Genomic DNA, 9,196 nt, shown 5'->3' on the forward strand with positions numbered 1-9,196 from the left:
GACCTGTGCAATTTGCTGGGCTGTCTGCCTGCAGCCTGAGATGGTTATCAGGGCTGCACAAGTGTCATTAGTTTTATAGCAGAATAACTAGTGCTTGAGTAAAAGAAGAGAGGTGTGGTGGGAATGGGAAGAATTGCCTCTAGACACTTGTATGAATCAAGTGGAGGAAGGTACTGGCTAAAATGGAAATGCTGTGAGCGTGTGATTAGCTTTGGAAGAGCCTTTCAGCCTCATGCACCAGGAATCTCACAGTTAGACGTGGCTGAGACCTGCAGCAGGAGCACGCCCAACCTTAACCCTGCTGACAGGCCTCGTCCCCCATCCTCTCAGTGTCTTCTGCTGCCACAGGTGACACACTGGAGCACAGGTGTGGTCTAAGCTGGCTTTTCCAGCTATTAGCTTGAAATGATAATGAAGGTGCTTCTGATGACACCCTTCTGTAATGGTTTGGGAGCTCATGCAGAGAAAGGAGATAGTAGAAATCTGGAGCGCTCACACACCAAGAAATCTAATGAGTATTTTCAGCACAAATGAGTCCTATCAAGAACATAGGGACTCTCATGCTAGTTCTTCCTAGCTAAATGGGAAGCCAAAGCAGGCTCATCCATTTTCTGTGGATGGAAAGGTTGCCCCAAAGGGAAATATTTGCAAGACTGAAAGTTTTTAATAGGGTTAAATTGACTGTCAATTACAAATCTGCCCCGTGTGTCTGATTACATACTTTCTCTGCCTAAAGGGCAAGAAAAGCAGTGTGTTTAGACAGCCCCATGGAGACATTCCTTGTAAGTTGGGTGTTCATTGGAACACTTTAACATGGATGTCTGCCTTTACTCCACCCTGACGCGTGAACTCCTCCTGATTTCCAGAATGATGAGTGACCTGGAATTTATAATTACAATAGGTGTAATGTAATTAATCACCACCTCGGAGCTGTCTTCTATTGCTAAGTGCGTTATGACACCAATCCTTTGCAGCAAGTGCACGAGAAGGGCTTGTGTAAGAGAGCAGTTTCCAGCTGAGACAAGTTGGGCAAGACAAGAGCTCCTACCACCCGGGCAGGCGGGAAGGTCCCTGCAGCTCCTCTACAAGGGCTGCTTGCTGCCAGAGACGGGGTGTTCCAGGCTGCAGACCCAGCGGCGTGCAACAGCCAGTGCTCCGTTTGGATACGTGCAAGGAGCAGCTGGAAGCGGCAAAGAGTCAGCAGGGACAGAAGTTTATGCTGAGAATGAGGCAAATTAAATATAGCTTGAATAGAAGCGGAGAGAACAGAGAGAAAACACAGGTGTGCGCCCTTTAAACTTCAGCACTCGTTCATGTGGTTAATTATTAATTATTGATGTGGTTTATAGATAGATTGATGCATTGATTCGTGCCACCTAGACGGCAGATCCCCTTGTGTTGAACAATGTACAAGTCCCGGACAGTCTGCAGCAAAAGAGATAAGATTTTTTTTCTGACAAGAAGTGCAGACACAGGAGCACTGAAGCCTTTAAGAACGTCCCATATTTTCCCCAAAATATCTAAGTATAGTTAGAAATGAGGCCCACATTTTTTAAAGCTGTCAATTTGTCACATTCAGCAAAAATATTTCAACTGTTAGGCCTGCAATTTGTTTCAAATCCCACTTCCCTATTTGAAAACTCAAAATTGTATTGAAAAAAAAATCTTCCGTCAAAAATGCTTTTCTGCTTTCAAAACACTGTCAAAATGTTTAATCATCATTGAAACTTTTTAGCACTTTGTTTTTAGTGGAAATGAGAAATATTTGGTTTAAAAAAAATTCCAACAAACCAAGAAGGTCATAGTTTCCATTCTGCTGCATTTTCAATTTTAATAGGAGATGAGAGACTCCAATCTGCAGTAGCAGATATATTTGGAAAGGAAACAACAAGGTTTTACCAGAAATTTTAATTAAAGGATCGGTAATGAGGTCCTGAGGAATCACAACACAAACTTGGCAAGGGATCTATCTATGTTAGTAGTGTCTCCTTGCTGCACGTCTCTGCCCTTGGACAGATATCACTGTAATTGCAGTTACTGGTTAACCTGCCTGCTATGAAACTTCTCTTCTTGGAAGCTCTTTTATGTTATAGCTCTTGATTACCGCCTGCAACACTAGAGGGATCACAACTGCGAGAGGTTGTAGCCACATTTTCTGCTTTGCCAGAAATTCTTCAATTTTGTATTCCAACATCAAACTACGGAATAGTGGAAAATTATTCCACTCTCTGGAATTCTGTATTTTATATACGTAAGGGAAATCTTAAGTCCAACTATAGGCATGGTTTCTCGTTGATGTGCACTGCAGTGACCAGATGTGGGGTGACAAAGTCAGCTAGTGTTAGTCCACCAGTGATAGGCCAGAGATGGTTTTGCATCCAAGTTGGATCCCCAAGCACCCTGATTCCTTATAGTCCTGAGTCAATCCCTCTCAGTGTCTTCTGCAATAAGCTCAGAGTTAGCTAGGCTTGGCTGTAGGGCTCTACCAGGGCTCTGGGCAATGCAAAACCATGGATTTTTTTTTAATACCAGTGTGGTAAGACCAAAATGATTTCAAAACAGAAATTGCATTTCTGTATGTTTTTTTTTTTTTTTTTTTTTATGCCAGACAGTAAATCTTGAAAGTTTGGCCATGCATAAAGGAGAGTCAGGACTCAAAGAACCAGACTGAGCAGAGAACTGCTTAAAATAGCGGAAAATATGAAGGGAATTAGGTAGGTGTCAGGGTTATTAACTGTGAACACCAAAACCGATCAGGCCCTTCTCATCATAGATGGGATCTGGGAAGAAGAAATCCTTTCCCTCCCATCTCCCTGCAGCCCACTGATTAGATACTGATATCAGGACTCTGATCAGTATCTAATTAGCTGTGGGAAACAGGAGGGGTAAGAAGGTCCCAGCCCAGACAACCTGACCATTTCCCACCGAGAGGGCTCGCTGGTTGCTAGCCCCAGTGTGGAAGGGATGATGCGGCTTCTCCCACGCGGCCTCTCCCGCAGCCCAGGCAGGGCCGGAGCCGCTGCTCTTCGAGCCTGCTCGTACACACACGCGTCTGAGCACTCGTCTCCGCTGCCTTTTGTGTGGGTTTGGCAGGCTCTGCAAATGCCTAACGGAGCGGGTCTTGCCAACAAAACAGAAAGTGGGGAACGCCTAGTTTAAGAGTCTCTCTAGGGCTTGTGCACAAGCAGCTCACCGTGCCCAAGGAGCTAAACCCAGAGGGGATTAAGTGCTCAAGCCCGGCATGTAGACATCCTTGAGAAACCTAAAACCTCGGCTGCCACCTAACACTGCTGGTTCGCTAGGTGCCTGGGCGCTGACGTTCCCCCAAAGGAGCGCACGCCGACCTGCCTGCACCCCAGACCTGTTCTGAAACTCCGGTTTCTGCTGCCGCACGGCACACATCCTGCACGGGGGACGTGCACATCCCCAGGGCGCCAACCTCCCCACCGCACTCAGCCCGTTCTCCTCGGTCTTAAAAAAACAGGGCTGTCCCCGTCGTTTTATGACATTTTGGAAAAGAATTTAGCAGTGCAATGAAGGACACAGAACGGGGACAAACACTGATAACGCTGGCAAAGTGGCAAACAGAGTGGGTTTTTTGATAGCTCCCCGAATACAGACTTCCACCCTCTGCTTAATGATAGGAAAAGTGTAGACAGGATATCCCTGCAGGGTGTCTCTTCGGGAGAGTTGTTGGCAAAACGTGTGTTTCTGTGCACACGATGAGCAAAGGTGCGTTGAGCCAGAAGGATTTTTTGTTGTGTAGGAGAACAAAACAAGAAAGAACAAAAGTAGACTTCATGAGAAGCGTGCGTGTGCAAGTGTGCGGGTGCTCCCTCTGGAAGGATCTGCAGGGAAGTGAACATAAATTGGCTGCCCATGTCTCTAAATATCAGTGTTTTGAAATCAACTTTGCTGCAGACATTGAAGGTCCTAATATATACAAAACTCCATATGCAACATCACCCGTTTGCTTGTAAATCCCGTAAAGAAACCTTTAGCCTAGAGTGGAAAACTAGTGTTTAAAAGTCCATTCTAAGTCCTCACGCTGGTTGTGGGGACCAACAGGACCCCACAAGGTCACAGAAGGTCAGACATAATCGGTCTTGTGAGCAAATTATGATAAAACGCTGTTTATATCACAGGCAGACGTGTAGGAAGAAGCTGGTGTGCATCAGAAGGGTACGCACTGCTGGACAGGTAGGCAGGAAGGGAAGGCGGTAGGTGCTACCACTTACATGAGATTTTTACAGGAAAGATAGGAACATCTCCCGCTTTGTAATCTTGCCAAATTCAAAGCCATCCACTGCAATGGCACGTGCAGGACACCTCTTACCTGAGGTCAGCTAGATCTAGGAAACACCTGAGTACAGAGAAGTGTCATGGATGGCAGTACTCACTGCTCTTCAGAACTCAAGACATCTCTGAGGGCCCAAGTCAAAGAGCTGATAGCAGTGCAATTTCTAGCACAGTTCTGGGTGCTCTGACCTCACTTCCAGCATCTCCTACTGTACTGACTGTGCATATGGAGAGGGTAGGGGGTCCATCACGACCAGCTCACGGGCCTGCCAACACCATTTGACCTGAAAAGCGATGAGCAAGAGAGGGGCTGCTGAGCGCTTTGGGGTGAAGCTCTGGCTTGTTCATCTCCTGCCCTGCTTCTGCAGTTGTTCACATCACCATTTTCCTGCGTGTCTGTTTGTTGTGTCTGGTTTTGTTTCGTGCCCAGGCCTTCCTAATTCAGTGCCAGCAAGACAGGCACAGCTGACCGTGTAGCAGCAGATGCCTCCTTGTGCTGGGGTTGTCTGGACATGATATAGCAAAGCCTTGGTCTAGCTGTGTCGGAGGGATGAGCAGGTCCAGAAGAACTAGGAGGATCATCTCTCCTGGGTTGATGGCATAACGAGAGGGGTGTCTGTTACAAGCTGTGGCAGTCCTGGGAGGCTTATCTATCTATGTGGTGACAAGATACCCATGACAGATGCCACCTAAGTAAGGGGTATGTATGTTACAGACAGACTGATGATGCAACATAAACCTTAGCTAATGTTAGACACCGTTACCAATAACTACGCAGATGACAATTCATGGAGAGCAGGCATGACCCTCAGGCAGAGACACTGCAACCAGGAGCACACTCCACCCAGCTCTGCAAAGCCGCCCTAAGGCACAAACCTACACAGGCACCAGGGTTTGCCTAGCAAGGGCAGGCTGCACCCAGCCCTCTGGCTCTTCATCAGGCTTTGTGTCCTGGGGAGTTGCAAAGGCGATGGCAGCCGGAGGCCACAAGCACTAGGTGCCTGTACCTTTTGGACATACCTTTTGCTGGTGCTTCCTCCATGGGTGCATCGTGACAAGGTGGGCCCACATGACAAAGAATACAGTAAATTACAGGGAAGATTAAAGAAGCCCCTCACGCCCATACCAAGGGTAAAAAAAGGTAAGGAGTCACGGGCACGCTTGTGCATCCTGTATATGTACCCGGACACACACAGCGCTCCACGAGGAAAGAGCAGCCAGGGTTAGCCCAGGATGCCGACACCTCCGTCACCTTTGCAGCCCCGCTGCTCCAGTATGTGCTGCCCGGCTCGGCCTTGGCAGGAAGGGCTTGGTCATGGCACACGTGTGGAACGGGCGGCTGCACGGCAGCAGCATCCCGCTACGACGCGTGCAGCACGTAGGGATGTGGAGTCCTTTCAGCGCGCCACGTTCTCAGCTGTCAGGGAACAAATACCTGCATGTGGTCAGCCCAAAGAAAAGTGAATTTTAATCCACCGAGGTGCCAGCTTCAGTTGGCCTTGACAGAAGTGCTGAGAGAAGATAAAAGCTCCTGGGAGGACAGGCCCCTTGGGAGGATTATCTCCATTGTTTTGGGGAAGACTCTGACTTTGCAAACATTCACTTGCAGAAATGAACAAAAACATCTTTTTGCAGCAAGGCAAGCCTGCCCTGGGCCTTCTCCCAGCTCACTGATATGCAAATCTCCCCACACGCAGCTGGGCCCGAGCTTTGTGGTTGGCAGCCGTTCTATACCAATTTTGGTAATAGCTTTCTACGTGACTCGGGTATGACTAAGCAGAAAGGAATTAGTGGGGACTCTTTGTTCTTAAAGCTTAGCCGAAATATGAACGTGCTGGCCTGACAAAAGCTGGCTCTTTGCATAGAGAAAATAAAGAGGTCTGGAAGGTTAATGAGTGACATAATCAGCTCTCTGGGAAACGCGCATAGGCGAGGAATGAAAACAATGCGCGACGGAGATAATTGATTACCGCGCAGCGTTGCGCTCACCTGCAGCAGCGTGGACGCCCTGGCACGCTGGCTGAACAGGGCCCACGGGGGCCAGAACGAGGCAAAGCACCCAGCCGGGCTCATCGGCTTCCTCGCAGGACGAGGAAGGCTAGCTGGGAGGGTGGGCGCTTGCAAGCAGGTGGAGATGCCAGGTCCTCAGCAAGGTGGGCTGTGCGGGCCGAGCGGGGAATGCTGCACCCTGCTCCTGTGCTGCTTCTAACCCAGGTTCCAGACTTCCGTTAAGGAAGAGATGGGAATTCCCTTTCTGGTCATCAATAGATTAAGTGAGAGTTCAGAACTCTCATTGAGTTATAGAGAGATGGAAAATAGCTCCTTACAATCAGCTCCTTATTGATCATCTCCAAGCAATACTCAGCCCCTAAGCTCCATGACGGGATCCAAGCTGCTTGGGGGTTACAACAGTCAGAGCTAGCAGAGCCTAAATCCCATCCTAAACCTGCCTCTGCCAAAGCCCTGCAGCTTGACAAAGAGGTAGGAGGAGTAGAGCTGACACTGCTGCATTCAGAGGGATGACAGCTTGGGGCATGTAGTTGTGACGTGCAAAGGAAGGCAACTTGCAGCTGACTTCTTGATTCCACTTATAGAGGCGAAATCATCCATGTTGTCTGACACAAGGCTCCTACGGATGACCAGAACGACGGATACATGAGCAAAGCTTCCACCTACACACAAAACTAGGATGTGAGCTGCAGTGCATCGCTCAGGGCAGGTTTGCCGAGCAGGGCAAAACAGCAGGGGCTGGGCTGCGAGCGCCCGGCTGCAGTCTGAGATCCTTCTCATGTCCGAGCGCAACGGTGGGCGAGACCCTCTGCTTACTTCGGATGCACCTTTGGTGTGCAGACACGCTGCACACAGAGCCTCCCACCCCAGGCCTTGGAAAATACAAGGATGAGCAGTTCTATGAAGGCTGTTTCAGCCTAAATACTTCACCCAGAGAATGAATGCCCGGCCTGGAGCAATCCTCGCTCAAAGGGTCAGCTGGACTTCAGGGAGGTGCAGCAGACACAAGACTGTGACCGAGGGAAGGATTTTCCTCTGCTGCAGCATACGAAGACATGAAGAGTCATGTCCCTGCAGCAAAGAGTGCCAGGGAGGCTGCAAGGAAGGACACCATTGTTATCACCCTGAATTTGTTTGCTGTTCTCACAGAGTGAGCAATAAACCTGGTTTGTTTTCTAAAAGGATATTAATCAAGTATGGCTTCTCCTCCACAAGTCTGCCCTCAGCAATTCCTCTAAAAGGAGCTTCCAGGTCTGGGAATTTACAGACATGAGCTCTGTTGACATCAGTATATATTGCCCAGGAAATGGAAGTTCTGAGTCTGCCACAGGGTATCTCAGTCCCTCAGCAGCTTCAGCACCTTAGCAGCCTGATTCCATCTCTCATTCAGCTGTTTTTCCCATAGTTGATAACTCTCCAGGCTGGGGAGGTGAACAGTTCTCCAGATGAACTCCTGCCACAGCATAACAAGGCCTCTGAACATGGTGGATGACCTCTATCCAACAACCATCTCAAGAAGAAACCTATTGTCTTCTAGGAATTCGTGTCTCCTGTGGGCACCCTGGGGGGGCTTTCCTGGCTGCAGGAATGCAAACTGTGGGACACAAATCAGTTGTTCTGTCCTGTTATAGCACTTTTCTTCAGCTCATTGGATTAGAGCAGGGGGGAATTCTTCGGAGGCTGATAAATGGAAGCTGCTCGAGTCAGAGGCTCATTAATGCCTGGGGCCATGGGAAGCTAGGAACAGCAACTGCAGCTGAAGGAATCTTATAAAGATAAACATCGGTCCCCAGGGGACACCTGAAAGAAGCAGAAACCTACCAGGAGTCCCATACATGCATGTCCAATGTTTTCTTTACTCCTATTTCCAGCCTGCTGTTGGGGCAGTCTCCATGCAATGGAATGTGGTCACACTTTGTTCCTCAAGCAAGCCGCCTTATCTAGACAGTGATCAGCACCGCGCACATCTCCATCTGGTCAGTGAGGTGTGGAAGCGCGAGGGACCAAGCGGCAGGGGAAAGTGCTGCCTGCTGCAGCGAAAAGCCCAGATCATCTGCGGCGATCTGGGAAATGTATTGGCAAAGGGTCAGAGAAAACAACGCTCCACACCGTGGCCTCTCCCCCGGCTCCTTGGGGTGGCTCCACTGGAGACCAGTTCACTGGAGACAACCGAGCTGTGAATCCGGCCCTCAACCTGTGTGACACCTGGCATTAGGTGACACCTGGCATCAGGTGCCGCGCGGGAAGCTGTGGCCGAGTGACTGACTCAGATGGCAGCAGGTTGGCAGCCCTTCAAAGAGGCTTTCTTTGCCTTCCTTGTGGGAGGTGTAAATGAAGTGGATGGAGCCGCTGGAGGCTTTTCTGTGCCAGTCATTAGCAATCTCACTTCTATATTTAGCTTCTGCCTGTTCTGGGTGAGCAAGCAGAGTGGCATGCGAGTTATCGCTCCCGTCACGTTTGCCTCTCCATTGCACGCGTTTTGGGTGCTTGCTCCATCACAGGGCTGCAAGGCAGGCGAGGAGAAGGCCGCGATGTCCCAGTGGCTTCAACCTGCTGGGTCTGCAGGCTGCGCGCGGCAGCAAGGAGGCAGCGGAATCGTTTGCACACTGGAATATTGCAGCCTTGGGACAGAGAGCACAGACCGCAGCTACGCATCCATGGGACACGGGGCACTCGCTAAGCTCAGCCTTTCCCACAGGTCTGGCCTAACAGTACCTCATGCACAAGAGCAGAAGCACCAGGAGACTGGCAGAAAAATTACTGGAGGAAAGCAGTGAAAATATTGGCAGGGCCCCTTTGCCTGATCAATATGAGGTTTCCAGAAGCTCGGTTCTTTTTCCTATTCTTTCCCATTTCTCTGATTTCTGGGCTGGGACCAGAATCAACT

The sequence above is a fragment of the Nothoprocta perdicaria genome, unplaced genomic scaffold (genome assembly GCF_003342845.1).
Source record: "Nothoprocta perdicaria isolate Ctin4 unplaced genomic scaffold, notPer1 scaffold_33, whole genome shotgun sequence".
In the NCBI taxonomy this organism is placed as follows: domain Eukaryota; kingdom Metazoa; phylum Chordata; class Aves; order Tinamiformes; family Tinamidae; genus Nothoprocta; species Nothoprocta perdicaria.